This window comes from Tenrec ecaudatus, unplaced genomic scaffold, assembly GCF_050624435.1.
Source record: "Tenrec ecaudatus isolate mTenEca1 unplaced genomic scaffold, mTenEca1.hap1 Scaffold_57, whole genome shotgun sequence".
Classification (NCBI taxonomy): domain Eukaryota; kingdom Metazoa; phylum Chordata; class Mammalia; order Afrosoricida; family Tenrecidae; genus Tenrec; species Tenrec ecaudatus.
In genome coordinates, this window is record NW_027459480.1 from 657,063 (window position 1) to 679,806 (window position 22,744).

At 40.1% G+C, this 22,744-nt stretch overlaps 1 protein-coding gene across 6 annotated transcripts in view; it reads left to right on the forward strand.

Annotated features, from left to right (window-relative positions):
• Window positions 1–22,744, forward strand: part of LOC142436750 (thyrotropin-releasing hormone-degrading ectoenzyme-like) — a 252,959-nt gene that overhangs the window by 136,458 nt on the left and 93,757 nt on the right. The window contains exon 3 of one of the 6 annotated variants that reach the window (XM_075540222.1): window positions 17,657–21,258. The exons of the other annotated variants lie outside the window; for them this stretch is intronic. The gene's annotated coding sequence lies outside the window, so the exon portion shown is untranslated. Of the gene's footprint in view, window positions 1–17,656; window positions 21,259–22,744 lie in introns of those variants that run through there. 6 annotated transcript variants of the gene reach the window in all.

Here is a 22,744-nt window from a genome sequence, read left to right on the forward strand (position 1 = left end):
TGTGACTGAAACGTGAACTACAAGGGTGAGTCCAGTTACAGACCTGAGGAGTGGCTAAGGATCATAGACTTCAGGGTGCCACCAGTCTCTCTCCAGCCTGTGAGCCCGGTCTCTTTTGTGATTCTGGAATCTGTACTGTATTCTCCTCTGCTCTACCCGAGCCTTCTGTGTAAGCCTTTCCATAGCAGGTGGAAGTGGTAGCCAGGCGCCACCTAGTGCTTTGTGTTTCATGGATGTGAAGGCTGATGTGTGCATGCCCCATACAACTATTAGACTAATTGTTTCCATGAGAGTTTCTATTTTTATCAGTCTTCTCTCCTCCCAGTGGGGGAGCAAAGGAGACCAGTAATTGTACCCTAGATGGCCACATGAGTTTTTCAGGCCTCAATCTCTACTCACCAAAGTAGGCCTTAGAACATCGCCTTCATGAATTACCTATGTCACCCTAACCATTGCTAATAAGTGTTTGGTTATGTCTAATAAGGTGTTGAGGTTTTTAAATGGGAAATCACAGAAGACACCATTGGGAAAATGGTTTTTGAGCAAAGGACTTAGGGTAGTAGAAAAATTAGCCCAATACATGGAAGAAATGATGGACACAAAGAGATGAACAGAAAATTTCAAAGGACAGCTTGAGAAGACAAAATAAATTATTATGATTAAATGTGCAAAGACTTAGAGTTAGAACACCAAAAAGAAAGAACATAGTTGGCATATCTTTAACTGAAATAACTCATTATTAAAAAAGTCAAGCCTTCAGTTTCAATCTTGAAAGATTCTATCTGCAAAATATTGAATGATGGAGAAAGCATTGAAAGAAGGAATACACAGTCATTGAACCACACTAATCAACATTTGTCCATTTCAAGATGTAGCATGTGACTAAGAACTAATGACACTGAAGGAATAGATCCAAGCTGTCCTGAAAGTATTAGCCAAAAACAAGGTTTCAGGAATCGATAGAATATCAATTGAAATGTTTCAACAAAGTGATGAACCACTGGTAGCACTCCTCTAGAAATTTGGAAGATGGCTGCTTTGTCAACTGACTGGAAGAAATCCATATTTATAATCATTCCAAATAAATGTGACTCAACAGAATAAGAAAATTATCCTTGATATCAGATGCAAGCAATATTTTGCTGAAGTAGTAAACAACAGTTGCAGTAGTTCATTGATTTGGAGCTGCCAGAGGTTCAGGCCAGATTCAATAGAGGATATTGAACAAAAGATATCATTGCTGAAATCAGATGGATTTGGCTTAACACAGAGAAGACCAGCTGTTGTGCAGCGTGTTTCATTCACTATGTGAAGGGATTCCACTGTATGAATCACTGCAAACTATGGATTACCTTGAGAAGAACAGGAACTACCTATTATGCTCATGTGAAACCTGTACATGGATCCAGAGGACATTGTGTGCACAGAGCAAGGGACTACTACTTGGTTTAAAATTCAGTAAAAGCGTGTGTCAGAATTGAATCCTCTTGTCCTACTTACTCAATTTGTTTGCACAGCAAATCATCAGAGAAACGGGATTATGTGAAGAACTCAGCATCAGGATTGGGAGGCAGGCTTATTAACAACCTTCAATATACAGATGACACACCTTGCTGGCTGAAAGACAGGAGGACTTAAAGCTCTAGTTGTTAAAAATCAAGGATTTCAGCCTCAGTATGGATTACAACTCAATGTAAAGAAAACCAAGATTCTCAAAACTGGACTAATAGGTAACATCAGGAAAAACAGAAAGATTGTAGTTGGCAAGCATTTCGTCTTGCTGGGATTCATCATCAACACTCATGGAAACAGCACTCAAGAAATGTAAATCTGTTGCATAAAATTTCTTTCAAGTATTGGAAAGTAAGAAGGTCACTTTGAGGACTGAGGTACAGCGGACAGAAACCATGGTATTTCAGTGACTTTTTGTGCGTGTGAAAGTTGGATATTGGATAAGGAAGCAGAAGAAGATTCTCTGCATTTGAGCTACGGTGTTGGCAAAGAAGAATGAAAGTCCCACGGACTGCCAAAAGAGCAAACTGGTCTATCTTGGTGAAGGACGGCCAGACGCTCTTTAGAGGAAAGATGGTAAGACCTTGTCTCACATACTTGGAACTTATTATCAGCAGAGACCGGTCCCTGGAGAAGTCCATCATGCTTGGTAAAGTGGAGCAGCAATGTAAAGAAGGAAGGCCCTCAATGAGAGAGAGGGATTGGCAGTGACTGCAACAGTGAGCTCAAAGTGAAGGACAGGCGTGACGCTGGGATGGAGACGAGTGCTTTGTTCCGATGTGCATAGGGTTACTGTGCAGCACCGACTTGATGACAACATTCAAGCGGGTATCCAAAAATAACCCAGGTTTTTTTTTCTAAGCTATGCATTTAAATTTTTTTACAAAACAACCTTTTAACCTTCAAAGTATTATCCATTATACTTAATACATTAGTCAAATCTGTGATTCCATTCTTGGAAACATTTTCAAACTCATCTGTTTGGATGGCTGAGAGCACCTCCCTCGTTATTTTATTCTACTGGTCAACAAAGTGAATCACGGCCCATTCCTATGTCATCCTCGCCATCATTTATTATTTTTGAGCCCGTTGTTACAGACACTATGTCAGTCCATGATGTTGGGGGGGTCTTCCTCCTTTTCTTTGACCCTCTATTAAACATAATTTCCTTTGGCATGGGTTAATCTCTCCTGGTAGCATGTCCAAAGTACATGAGATGAAGTCTTGCCTCACACACTTCTGAGCAGCATTCTAGCTGTATTCTATTTTTTTAAAAATTGGTAGCTCTTATAGATATTATAAAAATTTATATTTCAATTAGATCAAGCATATTTGTACAGTTGCTGCCACCATCATTTTCAAAACATGTTCTCCGTGAACTTGTTGATATCAGATCCCCTTTATCCCCTCCTTAGCCCTCCCTACCCCCCAGGAAACCTTATTATATATTATTATTATTAAATTGCCATATCTTACACCATCAAATGTTTCTGCTTACTACAGTTTTGTTATTTGATCCCCCAAATGGGACACAGTCATCATTGCTGTCCATCTCTTAGAAGAGAACTTTGTTTGTTCTTCTGGCAGCTCATGGTACTTTCCATATTGTTTGCCAGCACCATTGTTCAATTGCATCGATTCTTCTGTGGCTTTATTCACTATCCAACTTTCATGTGTATTTGAGGTGACCCATGGCTTGGATAAGACATGCTATATAGTATTGGTTCTTAATCATGGGTAAATTTGTTGCCCCATCCAAAAACCAAAACATTCGGAGGTTTTGGGGACATTTGCAATGGTCCCAAATGCGGAGAGATGATATTGACATTTAGAAGCCAGAGGTGCTGCTAAACATTTTACATCGTGAGGCCAACTGTTCATCTGAAAATGTCAGCAGTGGTTCACATAAAAGAACTTTGTTGTAGGTGGAAAGGGCAGAGGCATGAAAAGCAGTTAAAATTCAGGCCCAAAATGATGGCCACTTAGTGTAGGCTGTTAACAGTGGCATAGACAGGAGTAGAACAATTCTGGTTGGTAGCAGAACCATTTGGAATTTGTTGACGAAGATGTATGAGGTGTGAAAGAGAGAGAAATCAAGGCACCAACTCTAAGGTTTTGAGGAAAGAACCATAAATATATCAATAAACTCACTGACCCTGAGTCAATTCCAATTCAGTGACTCTGTAGGATGGAGTGTAACTGTCCCTTTGGGTGTCTGAGGCTGTAAACCTTTGTGGGAGCAGAAAACGTCATCCTTTCTCCTCAGTGTGGGTGATGGATTAGAACTGCTGATTTTGTGGTTAGCTCCACAAGCAAGTCACTTTGGCACCAGGGCTGAAGAATGAGAAGGGTGGAATTTCCATTTGCTGAGACAAAAGATCGTCTGTCCAAGAAGGAGATCACTTAGAGACTGACATATCTATTAAACATTTAGGTAGACATTTTATATCTGCTAGAAATTTAAACAGATGTTGGATTTGAAACTGGAGTTGACTGAGTGGTTTGGCTTGAGATATACATTTGTCAGTATCTAATGAAATGTGAAGCTTCGTGCACTCACCCTGGTGGTGAAAGAAGGTAGAAAAGAGAATGGGACAAGGCAGCACTGACAGAGATCAGTCATCTGAGGCTATCATCTACATGCCCTTGAGTGGATTCCAGCAACTGCAAAGCTGCTAATAGAGGTGCTGAGGAAACCAGGAATAGACAATGTCTAGAGAGTATCTCAAATAGGAGCAGACAATTCTGACACGTCATGTTACAGGCGGACTGACTGAGAATTAACTTTAGCAACGTTAAGGTAATTACTGACTGTGTTACAGATAAAGAAGCAAAACTAGGGACACTTATAAAGAGATAAATTGATATCAAGACAATGCCTCATACAATTGTAGACATGGGTAAGTTCAGTCTAGCTCAAGTGCATGGATCAGATGTTAAGCTGGGGGCTTCTCCTGACTTGCCTAACTATAGTGACTGATTACACAGAAAGAAAGAAGACAGAAAGGTCAATGACTACAGAGGAGGATGAGTCTGAGGTCCGAGGTCAGGCTTGTGGCTGCAGAGTTCATAAAATCCATGCACAGAAGGCCAAATGGCAAACTATTGGTGACGTCGAGGGTCATTAATGTAGATAGTGGGTCTTTGGTTGAAGTCCAAAGAACCCCAGGGGTTGATGAGCCAGATGTAGGATCCCCACCATCAAAAAGCGAGGCAGTTTCCCACAGCCTCAACTGACCAGTACATGAGTAGTAGGACACATTCCCCAAAGAAACCTCCTTCCCATTGCATGAGGGCTGTGACCTAAGTCAGGAGGTTGCATCCCGCCTTTATGTTCTCACCTGTGCTTGTCTACTCACAAGCAGACCCCAAGATGGGAATTGTTGTGCTGTGTTAGATCACATCGTGGAGGATTACTGGGAACGTATTGAGAATCCTGACCCAGCCAAGATGAGGCGCGACTTACCTGTCACAGTGACTTTGACAAGTTGCAGGGGATGTTGGCAACAAATACCTGATAGATGTGTTGAAGAGACAATGGATGTGGGGCATGGCTATAGACAATGGGTTTCTAGGAATTCCCAGTGATTTTCTAAGAGGAGGAGGGGAAGAAAGGCTTATGTTCTGATAACACTTATCTCTGGTGGACAAAGGCTGCTTCTGCAGAGCTGAGAGCTGAGAGCTGCCTTAACTTGCTTTCCCCAACCAAATCCCAGAGGAATAAGGAGCTTGCTACTTTCCATTAGAAAGTCAAATTTTAGACCAATTGAACCAATAATAAACTACTAGTTGACCTGATTTTACTTAAGCTATGGAGGCGAAATGTGCATGTAAGGGTATTATATGACCAATGACCTTAAAATAAAATTTTCTATTAATAAATATTAAAATTTTAAAAATCTTAAAAGTAATTTTTATTTCTCGATTATAAACTCTGCAATGTCTTCTCTCCTCTCTTTTCCTTCTTTCCCAAGTTCTTTTTCAATTGTAGTACTGAGCAGTCTGTTTTTCTATTGTGGTCTCATCTGTTAACATACCCCCAAGGGTTTGAATTTTCTCCTCATGCGGTTTATCCAGGAGAGACCCCAGAGGAGAATTATGTAATTGGTGTTCACCATGTGAGGATTTGGTTTTAAATCTCTAAATTTGATAATTAACCTATCTGTAGGTAATCTATTTATATGAGATTGGCAGATCTTTTCTATTTCTAGCTGTTCAATTATAATTAAAAGTGTATCATCTACTTGATACAATACAGCAAGCTATCTTATTTATATTTTATCTTCATGAGAACCCTCAGAGGCATGGAGTGCTTCTTAAAAGGATGTGTTGTAGAAATTTGAAGAATGAAATTGTCCTCTTTCCTCCTATCCCAAAGACATACTAAAAATAACAACAACAAATACTTATATCACTTTTACTATATATGAGTCACTCCTTAGGACATGGAACATTTTGACCCATTTAGTGTTTTACTATGGCCTTAGGAGATAGTCCCTCTTATATTCTCATTTTCCAGATGAAGAAAACTAGGCATTTGGTGATGAAGTAAAGTACTCAGATTACACACTTGGATCTGGAATTTCAAACTCCATGATCTGTTCTCAGGAATAATACAAGACTTTTTCCTTTGTTGTTATTGTTGTTTTAGTTCCTTAAAGGCAATACATGTTCTTTATAGAAAAACTGGAAACTTAACTAGCTAAAAGTGCACATATGATAGCTCCTAATTTTATCTCCGAAGATATATTTGAGTATTTCAAGTGTGATTTCTTCATGGACATTTCATAATTAATTCAGTGATAGATAAAATGAGTCAGAATTTTATTGGAATATTTTGTTATTCACCCTGTTTAAATTTCAATTAATTATAGACTGATAGTTTTCAGTTTCCTTTTGGTACTGCTCAAAATCTGTATATCAAGAAGTTCTCTAAAGCGTATGCTCGATTACTTCTTTTCAACACTTTATGCTTTTATGAAGATCCATTACCCACCTGGCACAGAGGTGCCATCTTAGAGGAGGAACTGGTATTTTGTAACAAGAATATCTGCCTTCAGGGAGATTGTGGTTTTGATGAGGAAGCAATGAGATATTTATAGGAATGTGTGAATTAGAGACTTACACAATATGGGATGTAATTAAGTACCAACGTGTACGGTACAAATGTACGGTACAATTACCTGCTAGCCAGGCTATGAACAGTGACTCATTGTACTATATATCCAGAACATGAAATACCTATTAAAAGCAGCCTTCATTTTACTTAAGTCCAGAAAAAGAGAGGGGAGTTGAATGAGAAGACGAGATAGAAGTAGATGGGAGATCAGTTTTCATGTTGTGTACTAGGGAAAGCTCATAGATTTCACTTTATACATTTGGTTTTATATAGTATGTTGATCGATTTACTTTCCTATAATAGACAAATTATGAGATATAGTACCTTTTGAATTTTTGTAAATGAGAGAGGTTAGCTTGTGTAGTTTCTCAAGTTGTCACAGATGTATCTATGTCTTCATGCTGACAGCACTGATGACAACGACAGTCCTTCTCCTTGAAGGTGGGCACGCTTACTGTCTCTCATCCGGTAGCGTGGTTACAGTTCCATACTTACTCTGTGATTGGGTCTTCTCCCTGTATCAGTGGCTGTATTGTTGTTTTTAATTGGAGGTAATAGATTTATAATACTTGATTATGCATATTATAGTGATTATTTGTGATCCTTTCAGTGTGTTTTTTCTTCCTCTGTATATATTTTTTCTGCTTTTGCTTAGCTATTGGAATGTACAAATACTGAATACCATTTACCATATATACTTGTGTATAAGCCGAGTTTTTCAGCACATTAAAAAAAATAATTTTATTGGGGCTCATATAACTCTTATCACAATCCATACATACATCAATTGTGCAAAGCACACTTATACATTCGTTGCCTTCATCATTCTCAAAATTCGCTTTCCATTTGGGTTCCTGGAATCAGCAACTCATTTTCCTTGTTTCCCTCCCAATCCCTCCCTGCCCCCCTCTCCCTCATGAACCCTTAATAATTTATAAATTATTATTTTATCCTATCTTACACTGCCCAGTGTCTCCCTTCACCCACTCTTCTGTTGCCCATCCCCCAGGGAGGAAGTTATATGTAGATCCTTGTGATCGGTTCCCCGTTTTTAACCCCCATCCCTCCTGGTATGGCCACTCTCACCAATGGTCCTGAGGGGTTCATCTGTCCTGGATTCCCTGTGTTTCCAGATCCCATCTGTACCACTGTGCATCCTCTGGTCTAACCAGGTCTGCAAGGTAGAATTTGGCTCATGATAGTTGGGAAGAGGGAGCATTTAAGAACTAGAGGAAAGTTTCATTATTGCTACAGTGAACACTGAGTGACTCATCTCCTCCCCACTACCCCTCTGCAAGGGATGTCCAGTTGTCCTCAGATGGGCATTGGGTCCCCGTCACATGCTCCTCTCCTTCACAATGATATGATTTTTTCCCCACCTGTCTTTGTTGCTTGAAACCTGGTCCCCTCGGCCCTGCATGATCACACATGTTGGTGTGCTGCTTCCATGTGGGCTTTGTTGCTTCTGGGCTAGATGGCCGCTAGTTTACTTTCAAGTCTTTAAGACCCCAGACACTATATCTCTCAATAGCCGGACACCATCAGCCTTCTTCACCACACTTGCTTATGCACACATTCATCTTCAGCGTTTATGTGGGGAAGGTGATCACACAATGATGGTTTTTGTTCTTTGGTGTCTGCTACCTGATCCCTTCAATACCTCGTGTTCACATAGGCTTGTGTGCTTCTTCTCTGTGGGCTTTGTGGCTTCCGAGCTAGATGACCGCTTATTTGTCTTCTAGCCTTTAAGACCCCAGATGCTATATCTTTTGATAGCCAGGCACCATCAGCTTTTCCCACCACATTTGCTTATGCATACGTCTATCTTTAGCGATCATGCTGGGAAGGTGGGAATCATGAAATGACCATTTAGCTGAGCAAGGTGCTCTTGTATTAAGGGAATGCACGTGAGGAGGCCAAATGTCCACCTGCTACCTTACTACTAAACCTATAAATATATGCACATAGGTCTATTTCCCCCATAATCATAAATATATTTACATATGTACATGTCTGTATTTAGGCTTCTGGGTATGCCCTTTTCCTCCTACTCCTTCCCTCTATTTCCTTACGCCTTCCTCCTGTCCCACTACCATGTTCAGCCTTCTTTCTGGTTTCAGTAATTCCTCTCAGTACCTTGCCCTTGGTCACTCCCTACCAGTCCTCCCATCCCCTCCCTGGCACTGGTTTTGAACCACTCCTTGTTCCCTTGTCCCTGAGTTGGCCAATACCTCCTCCTTTCCCCCACCTCTCACACTCTCATTTCCCTCTGGGACCTTTGGTCCCGTTATTTTCTTCTTACATTGTTTGTCCCGCCTATCTTATCTAGGTGGACCTGCAGATATAATAATATGTCAGCACATTTTTAATGCAGTTTTTATGATAAAATTATGTGCCTCAGCTGATATTCGGGTCGGCTTATATTTGAGTATATGGGGGTGTGTGTTTTCTTAAGTTGATCAAGTAACACTTTTTTTGTCGGGGGGAATAAAATTTCTGGGAGGTCTGTATAGCCTAGTCTAATTCTGACTTCATCCTCAAAACACTTTATTTCAACTAGAGCTCTTCAAACTTACAATAGAGCTATTTAATCTAGTGGGTTATTGGTGGAAACTAACATAAGCTGTCTCGGTGGGCTCTCAGGGAAACAGGTGAGGCAGTCCATCTCGTTTCAGTTTTCTAAGTACCACCGGGAAATACTTTTGTGCAAATGACTATCCTTGCTCCCCATTTGGAATCAAGTAAATGTAGACGCCTCCTGCCTCATGGAGCTAATTTATTTCGTCAAAGTCCTTCATAGGGTGATTTTTCTAAGGAAAAAGAAAGTCAGTTCCCATTAATTTCAATGGCAAATATTTTTATGCGTTTCCTACCCCCACTGCCTTATGCTAAAACAATACCAAATCCAAGTCACTTCAGGATTTATCAGCCATTTTACAACAATCCAGCAAGGCAATTTTCCCTTCATTAATTATAATATGATCATTTAGCAGTCCTTGTTAAGATATTTTGCATTTACCGCATAGTGTACATTTCCAAGACTACACTAAAAATGCAAAGCCAAAAAATAGCACTGTGACAATGAGAGAAATCAATGAAAACAATGCATTTTAGTGGGGACGCTGCATGAGATTATTACGGCTATAAACCAGCAAACCATGAGTTCATTGAGAGGAGCATGTAATGCAACACAACAGAATTGAATTAACTAATTCAACTAGTATTTATTGAGTAGTGACCAGATAACGTTGTCCTCAGCGATGATAATAAATGGTCTCTTCCATTAGGAACCTAAAACCTAGTTGATTTTTATGACTGTGCAGCTTGCCAGCATTGTTTGATGTTCAGTTTGCTTACCACCCTCCCCTATGCGTTCGTTTTTAAGAGTGTCTGGCCTTTACAACGTTGGGTTTGTGCCCAAACATATTTTCATTAATTTAGTATTAGTCTTGTGAAAGAGTGCTTCTCCTCCTGAAACTACATGCAATTTCAGAAAGTGCTTAACTTGCTCGGGTGTGTTTGTAAGGAGCCCCCCAAGGCGTTGTTTACAGACTCCAGCAGCAGTATCCGGTCCTGACAGCTCTGCAGTGAAGTGAGAGAACGGACTGGCTCCACTATGTTGACTTGAATCATTGCTAAAGTCTCATGCTCTGTATTCTTCCCCCCCCCCCCCTATTCCCATGGCTTTAATGATGCCACGCCAGTGATGGGACCTTCTCTCAGGATCACCCGAGCCCAGCCTCGCTCGCCTGCTCCCAGACATCTCTCGGAGTTCTGTCCCTGCCCTAAATCCTTGATTTTCCCCTTTTATTGGGTCCTTTTCTGTTGGCACTAAAAATGGGGAACTGTTTCTCTTCACTTAAACACACAGACCCACACACTTCCACTCCCACTCATTCCAGCCACTGGACAATTTCTCTCCTTACTTTTATAGCCAAACTGCTTTAAGAGGTTAGCTGTCTGTACTGACTCCAATTTTTCTCTCTCCTTTGTCTTTTGAATGCACTTAACACCAGGCTTTTGCCCCCTACACGCCACTAAAACTGTGCTTGTCAAGTGCAAGAATGCCTCTCCATTGTGAACTTCAGTGGTCAATTCCCAGTTTTCATCTTGAACTGCCAGCAGATTCTGACACAGTTGTTCTCTCAACTCCTTAAGATACTTTTTTTTCACTTGTCTTTTCAGACAACACATTTCTCTTCCCTGCCCGCCATCCCTCCTGCTGCTCATTGGGAATTCTCTTCCTATGTATTTACTTTCCTTTCCGTCTCTCTTCACATTTTCTCTCGAAGTGTCCGGGTCTCAAGTTGCGTAGCTCTTTTCTTAACTACCAACTTTAGTCACTTATTGACTTCACCTAGCTTCTTTAATTACTATCTGCTGATAGCTAACAACTCCCAAATTTGATCTTTCCAATTGAGTTCGCTCTCAATTTCAGATGTCTACTTTGTACTATTTGGCATCTGTTTGAGTGTCTAAAGCGTATATGAAAATTACCATGTTCAAATTTGAGGTACACATTGTAAATCACTTTCTTTTTCCTTCTGAAGTTTTGCCTATCTCAGAACAGGGCAGATCCATTCCTCCAAAAGTTGTTTGGTGTTCTTGCTGGCTGCTGTCTGGTGATTCATTCTCACGGTGGTCCTGTGTGTGTGTAGACTAGAATACGACTCCGTTTGCTTTTCGTCGTTGTGAACTTTTGGAAGTAGATCGCTAGCCCTGTCTTCGCTGGTATCTCTGAGGGGAAATGAATCGTTAGCTTCTCAGCTAGGAGCCAAGCACTGAAGTGTGCTAGCTAGAGAACCCCTACATTGTTTAGAAAACACACAAACAAAGTAGCAACCTTAGATTTAAACTCTTTGTCTCTCATGTCACACACCCAAGTCATAATGCATCTTTTTGGTTCTATATTATAAATATCTTGGAAATCTGATCACTTCTAGCCATTTACCATTGTAACAGCTCATACTGTTATCTGACTCGCCGTGCTTTCTTTGTCTTTGTGCACCTTTTAACTGAAATGGATTCTGATGTTAAGTGGTATGTGAATGTGATATGTCCTGAATTTTAAGATTCTGTTGGACAGATGTTAGATTTAGCTGCTGCTGCTGCTCTCCAGTTCACACCTTGCCTTGGCACCTAGTGCCCATTCAGGGATTCTTTGGTGTTTCAAGACCCTGGATGGTGTGGCTGCCGCTCCATCCTCGTCTCCGATTCCTCTCCTCCTTGTGCACACCTGTTCTGGTTACACTGCCAGCCTACTGTTTCTTACAAGCACTACGCAGGCTCCTTACTTGGGTGTTTTCACTTGCCCTTCTTTCAGCCTAAAGCCCCCCTTCCTTCAGATGTATGCGTACTTAAAATAATCTGTTTTTCAGAGTTGTGTTTTCTGACTTCCGCTTTTTATATTATAGCCTTGCGGTCACTCCTTATCTTCCTTCTTTGTTTTACTCCTCTCCCTTTCCCTCATTTCATGCAGCATTAAGGTTATCATTTCCCTTATTAAATCTTGGTCTCTAGCCCTTGTCCCACAGCAGGCACTTGGACGGCGGGGAGAAGAGTGTCTTAGTCGGAGGGAAGATCCATTGCCAAGGCTTTGAGGTGTGCAATGTTTTAGTCTGATTAACAGCAACAAGGCCAGTGAGGTTGGACTAAAGTCAGTGGGGAAAGGGGTAGCAAGAGATGAGATCAGAAGGGGCCAATTATATATGACTTTAGGGGTTTTCACTCTGTGTTTTTTTAAGAGTTTGGTTTTGGGTGTTAGGAATGTGACCTCAAGATAGGCGATACAAGAAGAGATGGTTTTATTTTCTTGTTTGCAGCTCGATTTCCACTGCCGAGTGCCGTGCCTGACCCAAGGGAGGTACTTAACAAATCTTTCAGTGTTTTCCCATCTTCCATTTTAACCCTTTGTATTATGTGGAAGATAAGAAGCAAACCTTTTCTTTTACTGTTGTTGAAAGTATATACCAATTCCCCATGTTGACCTCAATGCTAGTGAGTACATACCCCAGGTCTGCAACCTTCCTCATTCTCCTTTGCCGAGTCATTCCCCTCCAGGAACTTGAACGTTTTGCCCCTGAGGTTTCTAGTTAATATTTCATGTTGCTTTGGTCAGCTTGATCTCATGCAGTTTCAAGGGCTCCAGGTAGTGTGAAGCCTATGAGCATTTGAAACGCTGGTACACACTTTTCTCCCGTTTGGTCCAGTTATTCCACAGAAGCTTTGGTCAAGATGTTCAGTAATGGTAGCTGGCTACCATCTAGTTCTCGTGGTTCATCTTGTTTGAGAAAATGATGACGGTTTTCCTCATAATTGCCAAAGCTGTGCCTTTTCGGTAAATAAGATGTCAACGAGACTAAAGATGTGGTATCTCTATTTGCAACAGCCCTGCCATTAGGGCCCCCAAGTAGAGTTTGCTGTGAAGACTGGGGGCAAGTGCATTGAGCTTTGTTTACCATCAGAGCAGTGTGAGGGTGGAACTGTTAAGAAGGGTGGTTTTGCATGAAATGCTTTTTTCTTCTGAAAATGCAGAATCTCGCTTTTCTTGGGCATTAGAACCACATTAATTAATGGATTTGACATATGTTTATTGGCTGTTTACTAGATACTATTCTGCCAACTGGTGGAAAATCAGCAGTTAATGAAACAGATATTCCTGTTCTCCTGGAGCATACTTTTTAATGGGAAAAGACAGGTCGAAAACAAAACATTTATGATGTTAGAAAGTGATAACTTATATACGAAAAATAAAATGTTGGCAGGTCGGGCTGTAGTTTTAAACAAGGTGTGTGGTCAGGAGAGAAAGCTGCTCAAAAGGCATGGAGGAGGTCCCACCTGACCCCTGGCCTGCCTGTTGACATGAGGCAGACGTCAGCCATGCCTCGACCTTCCGTCCTTCTCTATCCTATGCTGACACGGACCATTCCTGCCATGACACTCTACGTTCATGCTGCGTTTCATGCTGAGGCAGAAGTCACACATAGGACCCACAATTGTGTATTAGGGGAATTGGGAGGTAATCCCAAGTCAGGATCAGCAAACAATACAGTTATGGTCATTGGTCCACAGCAGCATCTTCATAGCCAATAGCCAGCTCTCTCTATAGTATCAGCCTCTCGCCACATGATCTCTTGGCCTCTGGCTCTTGCGGCCAAGAAGCTGACCTGCTGCTCTGCCTCGCAGTCTCAGTGTCTGCTCTCTCTCTCATGATCTCTCTGCTTCAGCCTCTGATGTTGGGTTGGTTTCTTTGCTAAGTCCCATGGTGTCTACATCATATCTTCTGGTGTATCTGGTGTCTTTGCTCTTGGCTTGTGCTACTTTAGAAAGGGATTTCAAACATACTCCTTTGGTAGTTGTTCTTTTGATGGGTGATCCTGGGACTTCTCTCTCTGCTCCTGCTTTTGAAGTGTCTCTTATATAGAGAAAATGATTTTGAGGTGTGGTGTTTAATCTTTCAGCAGACCATAGCCCCAAGGAAACAGGGTGCTGGCTTGGTTCACCCCCTCTGCTGCAGTGGAGACTTCATCCCCCTAATCTACTGTCAGTGCAGTAGAGAGCTCTCTCCAAAATGGAATTCGAGCCAGCAGCGCAGAGGCCAGCAGTTTTAGTACATCATGTAAGGATTGTGGCCAAAGGACCATATTCATTGATGCTATCTCAAAGGCCTAATGGTGAAATGGTTCATTATTCAGCTCCCTACCAACTGGTTGGCAGATGGAACCCACCCATTCATTCGGTAGAAGCAAAAACTGGAGATCATTTGATTGCAGCTAAGATCATTCTAGTGCAGGGGTTCTCGATCTTTCTAATGCCATGACCCTTTAATACAGGTCCTCATGTTTGATACAGACCCCCAACCATAAAATTATTTTTGTTGCTACTTCATAACTGTAATTTTGATACTGTTATGAATCATAATGTAAATATCTTATATACAGGATGTATTTTCATTGTTAAACAAATTGAACATATTTAAAGCATAGGGATAATCACTGTAGTAATTATATATTGTGAAATATTTATTTTTAATGACAAATAAAAGAAATTTGGTCTTGAAGCATGGTGTAGCATGGGTAACAGTCTTCATGCCCAGTACTTGTATGTGGGTGTATCTGCATGTGGGCGGACCTGCCTGGAGACAGATAGAGAAGGGTCTCGGTTCCTAAGACCATTGGAAATGTGTTGAGAACCGCTGCTCTATAGGGTAATTTTACTTGGTCACATGGCATTACTGTGAATTGACATGGACTCAATGGCACCTGAGAGAAGCCTGAAGGAGAACATTGTCTGACTCCTTGGAGAAAAGTCGGGGGACCGGGTCAGACTGCATGGACCTGAGAGTAGGATTTGTAAACTAACTGTTGCTGACAATCAAAGATCTTCCATGGTTAATGAAAGGCTCACTTTCATTTTGAGCAGAGGAGCAATTGAACTCTGCTTTGAGTTAATATTAAGTGGTCACTTAAATAACCCTGATAGCATGGTTGTTACGCATTGGGCTGCCTAATTGCTAGGTCAGCAGTTCAAAACCACTAGAAACTTGGTTTGAGAAATATAGGGCTTTCTACTCCCATAAATAGGTCCAGTCTCAGAAACTCGCAGGGGCAGTTCTACTGTGTTTTCTAGGGTCATTGTGAATCAGCATAGACTCAATAGCAGTGAGTTTCAGTTTTTAGCTGCTTCATATAATATGGCTTTGGGGGATAGAGGAGAATCAAGGGCAGAAGCTGAGAGGCTCCTGCATTAATCTGAGAAAGAATGGAATTTTCTACAAGAGTGCTAGCAGTAGAGGTTGACAGAGTGAACTTATTTTGGATGGATTTTGAGAGGAGACCCACCACAGTTTGCTGCATTACATCTGGAAAAAAGGAAGTTGGGTGCCTCTTTCTCTGAACTGCTTTTTAGTGTAATTTGGTGGCAACTAGTTTGAAAAACGATGCTCTTTCTTCTTTCCCTTGTAGCTTACACTTCTGCATAGCTACAGTGAAGGGGCGCAATCTTTTCATGCTTCCTTATTCCCTCGTGGTTGTTTGAAATTAACATAGTGGGATGAGTCATTTGTATTTTCAGTTTTGTCCAAACAGAGCAGCTGTACTTGGAACAAAATAATGGTTGTAATAATCTTTTCTTAGAGTAAATTGTTCTTTCACTGGCCTTTGGTCAATCCGGAGTTAATTATAACCAAATAGCTATCCTAAGCCTCAGAGGACAAGCGCAACATTTCATTAAAGTCTAGGCTGGGGAGTACTGCTGACAGAAGCACTGCCAATCAGGCAATTTGAAAAGAAAGGTGACCATTCCTATAAACTTGAGAGCTAAAATAGCTTATATTGAGATCAGTAGGTTTTTCAAAATAGCTTCATTACAAGAAACTGAGACTGAGGGGTCGTTATGTAAATTAAGGTTACCCTTCTAAAAGCCAATAAAGGCAGAAAGCTCTCTAAGAGAGAAATAGTCAAAATATATTTTTTGTCTCCCTTTTCCCAGTGTTATTTTAAGCATTCTTTATCCAGTTCTGAGCTTCTCAGAAAAAAGACAGGGACTACTTGTTGATTGATGATCCTTTCTGCGGTTTAGGGGCTTCGAATGACCATGATCATGGCTTTCCTTTACCTTCAGCATTTAGGCTGTCTGATCTGATACAATAAAGAAGAGTAACAAAGATCTTTGTTGTAAACCATGGAATATTCACTCCCAATCTTGTGGAGCGAAAAGCAGATGTCCCTCTCTCACCTGAGTGAGGTATACTTTGTTTACTTTTTATTTTTTGTAATCTCAGAGGGGATTGTCTCTCAAACCATATTAAAATTAAACTGGGATGGATATGAGGAAATTATCACAAGAAAAATAAATTGAAATATTTTTCCAGTTAATAACAAAGGTACAGTCTTCTAAATAGTGATCGATGCTGTCATCATTAGGAGTCATTAAGTTGACACTAACTCAGAGAGAGTGCAAGTATGCTGTTAGGTACATGGAGTCAGTGACCACCCATAGTGACCACTATACACATCAGAATGCTACACCGCACGGCCCTGTGCCATCTGCACAATAGTTCCTACCCTTGAGCCCATTGTTTCAGCCACAGTGTCCGTCCATCTCCCTAAAGACTTTCCTTTTATATTGATGCTCCTCCACTTAACCAAGTTTGGTGTCATTCTCAAGGGACTTGTTTCTTTTGATAATATGTACAAATATGTAAGATGAAGTCTCTCCTTCCTTGCCTCTAAGGACCACTCTTGGCCATATTTCTTCCTCAACAGATATTTATTTCTCCTTTGGGCAGTCCAAGTACTTTCAATATTCTTGACCAGCACCACAGTTCAAATGGATCAATTCTTTTTTGGCCTTCCTTATTGCATATCCAACTTTCACATGCATATGAGGCAATTAAAAATACCATTGCATGGGTCAGGCACACTTTAGTCCTCAAGGTAACACCCCGCTTTTCAAGACTCTAAAGAGGTCTCGTGCAGCAGATTTACCAAATGCAATGCATCAGTTGCTTCCATGAGTAGCGATTGTGGATCCAAGCAAGATGGAATCCTTGGCAACTTCAGTTTCTACATTTACCATGTTGATACCCGTCAGTTCAGTTGTCAGGATCTTGGTCTTCTTGACATTGAGTTGTAATCCATACCATAGACTGCAGTTCTTGATCATCAACAGCAAATACTTCAAGTCCTCCTCATTTCCAGCAATCTAGGTTGTGCCATCTGCATGTTGCAGGTGCTCGAAGCCTTCCTCTACTTATCGCAGGGGTTAATAAGCCTTCCTCCAATTCTCATGCCACATTCTTCTCCTTATAAGCCAGCCTCTCATGATTTTCACAGCATATATATTAAACAAGTATGGTAAGAGGATACAACCCAGACGCATAACTTTCTTTATAGAGAGAGCAGAAGGAAACACTGCCTAGCTACATCCTCCTATCAGTTTTTGTTATCTTGAGCTTAATGTTGAAGCCAGGGTCAATCCATCTTGATGAGGGTAGTAATATTTTTGTGCTTCCTTCTTCTTTAGCAAACATGAAGCCCTTTTCCAGGGGCCAGTCTCTCCAGGTAACATGTCCAGAGTATGTGAGATGTCTCACCATCTTCGCTGCTGAGGAGCATTCTGTTCTTGAGCACTTCAATCTTCTCTCTGTTTCACATGATGTTATGTATTGATCCAATTTTAAGCACTTGGGGTTTTTGTTTCTTTTTTCAGATTGAGTTGAAATCCATATTGGAGTGAATTATATTTATAAAATAAGATTTTTGCAAACTACATTTTTACTTGATTGACTGTACCACTGCAGTATCTGAGATTGAGATTGAAACATTATGATTTTCAAATGGAAAATATATTACTACGTCAGTTTTAGCCTTACAACCTCTTTCACGATCTTTGAGAACTGTGATGCAGCTGCAGCACATGTAAATGTAAAACAGACTGAAGTGTAAAAAAGAGAGGTGGCCTGCATGGGAGGTTGCCATACATAAGCAGAGCGGATCCAATATGGCAGTCGTAAATGATGCCCCTGGGGCATCTCTAAAGCTTTAGGGAGTCTAATTTTGAAAGAAGGAGTGAGTTCCAAATGCCATTTTTCAACTGGAGGAATTTTAATGGTTTATAGTTTAGATTTATTCTTTATTGGCTTTATTTTCTCCTATGGGTTTAGTCTCCTTATGAGAAATAATTCATGAATGACCTAAAGTATCTCTTCAATAAGATAGAATAGCATGTTTTTTAGCTTTTAAATTGTTTAGCATTTTCTTCTATTTTACAGACTGGAAAAACATTCACTTGACTGTAAAATAATTGGTAGGTTTATAATGTTTAGGATCATTTAGCTTAAGTACATTTAGATAGACCCTGCAAGTTTTTATTAATATTAATAAAACTAGATAGTGAGTGGTATGAATCCTGGTGAGCCAAACTTCTCCAGTGGACGAAACCAACACTCTGTAGTTGTAGCAGAAGTTTGGTTATACTTCTATACTTATGCATGGACTTGGGTCACATTCAGTGCTACTTGCTGAGATTTGAGGGATTGTCAAAGACTATATGGCCCAAATGTAGATATGACAGCCATAAAGTGTATAAGGCTTCCCTTTCACAGTTTCACTTTATATTAATTATTTAATCATTTAAGAGATTTAATTGGGTTATCATCTTAATATCTGTTAAACTACCTTACCCTTTCCTGGCATCTGTATTGAGACAATTTATAAGAATAAATTTCAATCAAGGAAATAAATCTCCAAAATCAATATGATAGTGATTAGAGGACATTCACTGTAACAGATCAGACACTAGATAAATATTTTACAGTTTGGGAGCCATAACATGACATCGACAACTACTCAACTTCGTAGAGGTGGCAAGAAAGCAGCCATAAATAATTTATAAGTGAATGAGGATAGGCGTCCCAGTAAAATTTTACACAAAAACAGGTAGGCATGTGGATTTGGCCACGGACTCTACTTGATTGCCTCCTTCATTCAACAACACAAAAACCTATAGTTTCTTTAAACTAAGAGGTTATAATCAGGGATGTATTTTCTTTCTACATTTCTATATATGCTTAAAAATAAAACTCAACTGTCACATTAAAAATAACTGGTACATTTAGTTTTTATTAAGATAATCAATTTGTCTATAAATATATATAATGGTACCCACATTAATTGAGTATACATATGTATCAAAATTATAATCATATGCTATATTATTTGTATATGATAAATGACTATATTTGTTTCTATATAACTTTTGAAAAGTTTAAATTATATGTATGGGTAAATTAATTTATTTGTATGTACCATATTAAACATATTTATGTACAGTATATTAAAAATCAATATTGCATATTCATCTAAAGACTTATGTTGATACTTTTGTCTAATTTATTTAACATTCTCACCTGGAATGAATAATATCTGGAAACTTCAGGATCGATAAACCCATTTTTCTCACCACTTTGAATAATGCTGAAAATTAAGAAGAGCGGTAGTAAAGCATAATGACTGATTCTATACTGCTGACTCAGGGAACTGGATTTAAATTTCAGGTCTGCTACTCAGTGTCTGTGAGATCTCTGGCATTCAGATATTTAAATCTATAAATGGGAATGTTTCCAAGTTCACAGATTTACTGTGTCCATGGTATGTTTCAAGGAGCCCTGTGGTGTAGTGATTACACGTTGGGTAGTTGAAAACTACCAGCCCCTCCTGGAGAGGGAGATGAGGCTTTCTACTCCCATGAAGAGTTACAGACCCGGAGACTCACAGGGGCAGTGCTACCCTGTCTTACAGAGTTGCCGTGAGTCAGAAGTGACTCAATTGCAGTGAGTTTGGTTTTTGATTTTCTTTTTGTAGGTTGTAAGTATTTTAATATGTGTTTGTGGTAGTCACCTAATCTGGTGTCAATTTAAGGATTGAGAGTGTACGGGTTAAGTCTAGGTTGTCAATCTGGAGATAGCCAATGAGACTTCTGTGTGGGCATGGGCTTCTCCTGAGAATTCTGGGAAATCTGGTACTTCCTCCTTGGAGAGCTGGAAGACACCTCTCTCTCTCCCATTCCCTGGGAGACATTGCAGAAGACAAGTTACATGGACACAACCAGACCTCGGAAGCTGGAGAAGCCACAGAGAAACCCCTGCCAGCGCTGAGATGCTTACAACGCCACTGGACCCGGAGACTTTCTACCCACTGGCTTGTGATCATCCTGCATTTGGCTTCATTGCATGTGTTTCGTGATTCTGAAGAGGACTTTATAGATTGATATCAGACATATGGGCTTATATCAGACTACGGACTTGATCTGGACTGGGCTGGGATGTTTTCTCCATGTTCAATTGCTCTTGTACAGAAACCTGTCTCTTATATACATATACATGTTTGTGAATATGTTTCTCTAGTCTACCCGAACTAATACAGTATTTTTATTGTTAGTTGCTATCAAGACAGTTTTGGTGCATGGCTACTGCATATTTTCAGAGTTAAAAACCCTTTTAAATTTTTTAAGATATTTAAGAGTTCAGAACGAGAGTGCTAGGTTTCTCTTCCAAAATAGCTTTGGGTGGGTTCTAACCAGCAGCCTTTTGGCTAGCACTCAAGATTTTAACTATTTGAGCTACCCGGAGACTTTATAATATGTGCTGTCTATTTTTATTTTTATTGGTTCAATCTTTCTTAAAAGTTTAAGTTCACTAAGGCTCACGCTTAGGCATGTAACGCCCCTGCTTCAGAACTTGGCCATAGGAAGAATAGAGTTCTTCCCCACATGGCAATGGATTTACCCCTGCGAAGTGCGGGTGAAGTGAGGTCAGAGTAGGCAAGGGATGTCTTTAATGCAACAATCTTAGAGAGAACATAACATGTTTCAGAATGAATTCTATTTTTCAAAGCTAGAGGATATAAAAATTGAGGATCTGTACCCAGTGTCATCTTTTATATATATGTTGTCAAACATATCAGTCATTTGAAATTTAAGATTAAAAAACCCTACAAATAAATGATCACAATAAAGAAAATGTACTGATCCTCATTTTTTGATGGCAGTTGATTTATTTGGGCTGATATAATGCTGTTGTATTTTGTGTTTTTGTTTTATATAGTGAGCCTAGAAAGTGAATCTTTATGGTGGATGTCATGTGTGAAGTGTTAGAAATATAATGAAGATATTACTTTAAACTTCACAAAAATATTAAAGTTTTCTATTTATTAGTCTTTTTGTGCCCTTCAGGATATAGTAGAATCAAAGTTAATATGCAATGTATCTTTCATGCATGTGTTTCTAAAATTCTTTTGAAGACAATGAAAAGGGTTTGGAGTAAAAATAATAAATGTGCACTCCTTTCTTAAGTGAACACACTCAGGCGTGATATTTAGTTATCTGTACTGAGACTGGTAAAATTTTTAAGATGTTAAGGTAGATAGTTGCAAAAGCAGTAAAATTTATATATGTGTCTAAATAAAGAAAGAGACTTTTTTTTTAATCTTAAGGGAATGATTCATAGTGTTGCTGTTAGCTGTTAGGGGCCATCGAGTTGGGCCCAGCTCATAGCTCCGCCGCCTGGTGCTGCGCCATCCTCCCTATTGTCTTCTGCTTAAGCCCATTGATGCAGCCACTGTGTCAATCCTCTTGCTGAAGGTCTTCCTCTTTCTTTCTGCCTTGCTACTTTACACCAAGCATGATGTCCTTCTCCAAGGACTTGTCTCTCCTGAAAACATGTCCAAATTATGTGAGAGAAATCTCACCATCCTTGCCTCTGAGGAGCCTGCTGGCTGTACTTTTTCCAAGACAGATTTGTTGGTTCTTTTGGCAGTTCATGGTACATTCAGTATTCTGAGCCAGCATCATAGTTCAAATGCATCAAGTCTTCCTTAATCTTCTTATTCACTGCCCAACAGTGCATATGAGGTAATTAAAATTACCAGGGCTTGGGTCAGGTGTACCTTAGGTACATAGTTGAGAGGCTTGGAATTCCCAAGTCATGGGTGAAAAGTCAGTATGGCGGCTTCTCTTTACTCATGAAGCTACAGGGTTGATGAACCTAAGATTGGCAGGTCAAACAGACTGCTGACATCTATTGGAAGCAGATGAGTCTTAAGAGCAACAAGCAATACAATAGGCCTCTGGTTCACATCCAAAGAATTAGAAGTCAGATGATGTGGTCCCGATACATGTCCTATACCAGTGGTTCACAACTTTCTAATGCTGCGACTCTTTCAGACAGTTCCTCATGTTGTGGTGACCCACTACCCATAACATTATTTTATTGCTATTTCATTACTGTATTTTTGCTACTGTTATGAATCGGATGACCCTGTGAAAGGGTCGTTCAATTCCCAAAGGGGTCACGACCCACAGGTTGAGAATCACTGCTCTAGAGCGAGAAAAAAACCTAAAGATATTTATCTGAATGTCTGTATGTTATTGTTCTTAAGTGCCTTCAATTCGGTTCTGCTTCATAGCAACCCTACGCTCAACAGAACAAAACACTGCTCAGGCCTGTGCCGTTCTCACATTTGTCCTTATGTTTGAGCCGTATTGCTGCAACCAATGTTAGTCCATCGCATCGAGAAGTGCATCGCATCGACAAGTGCATCGCATCGACAAGTC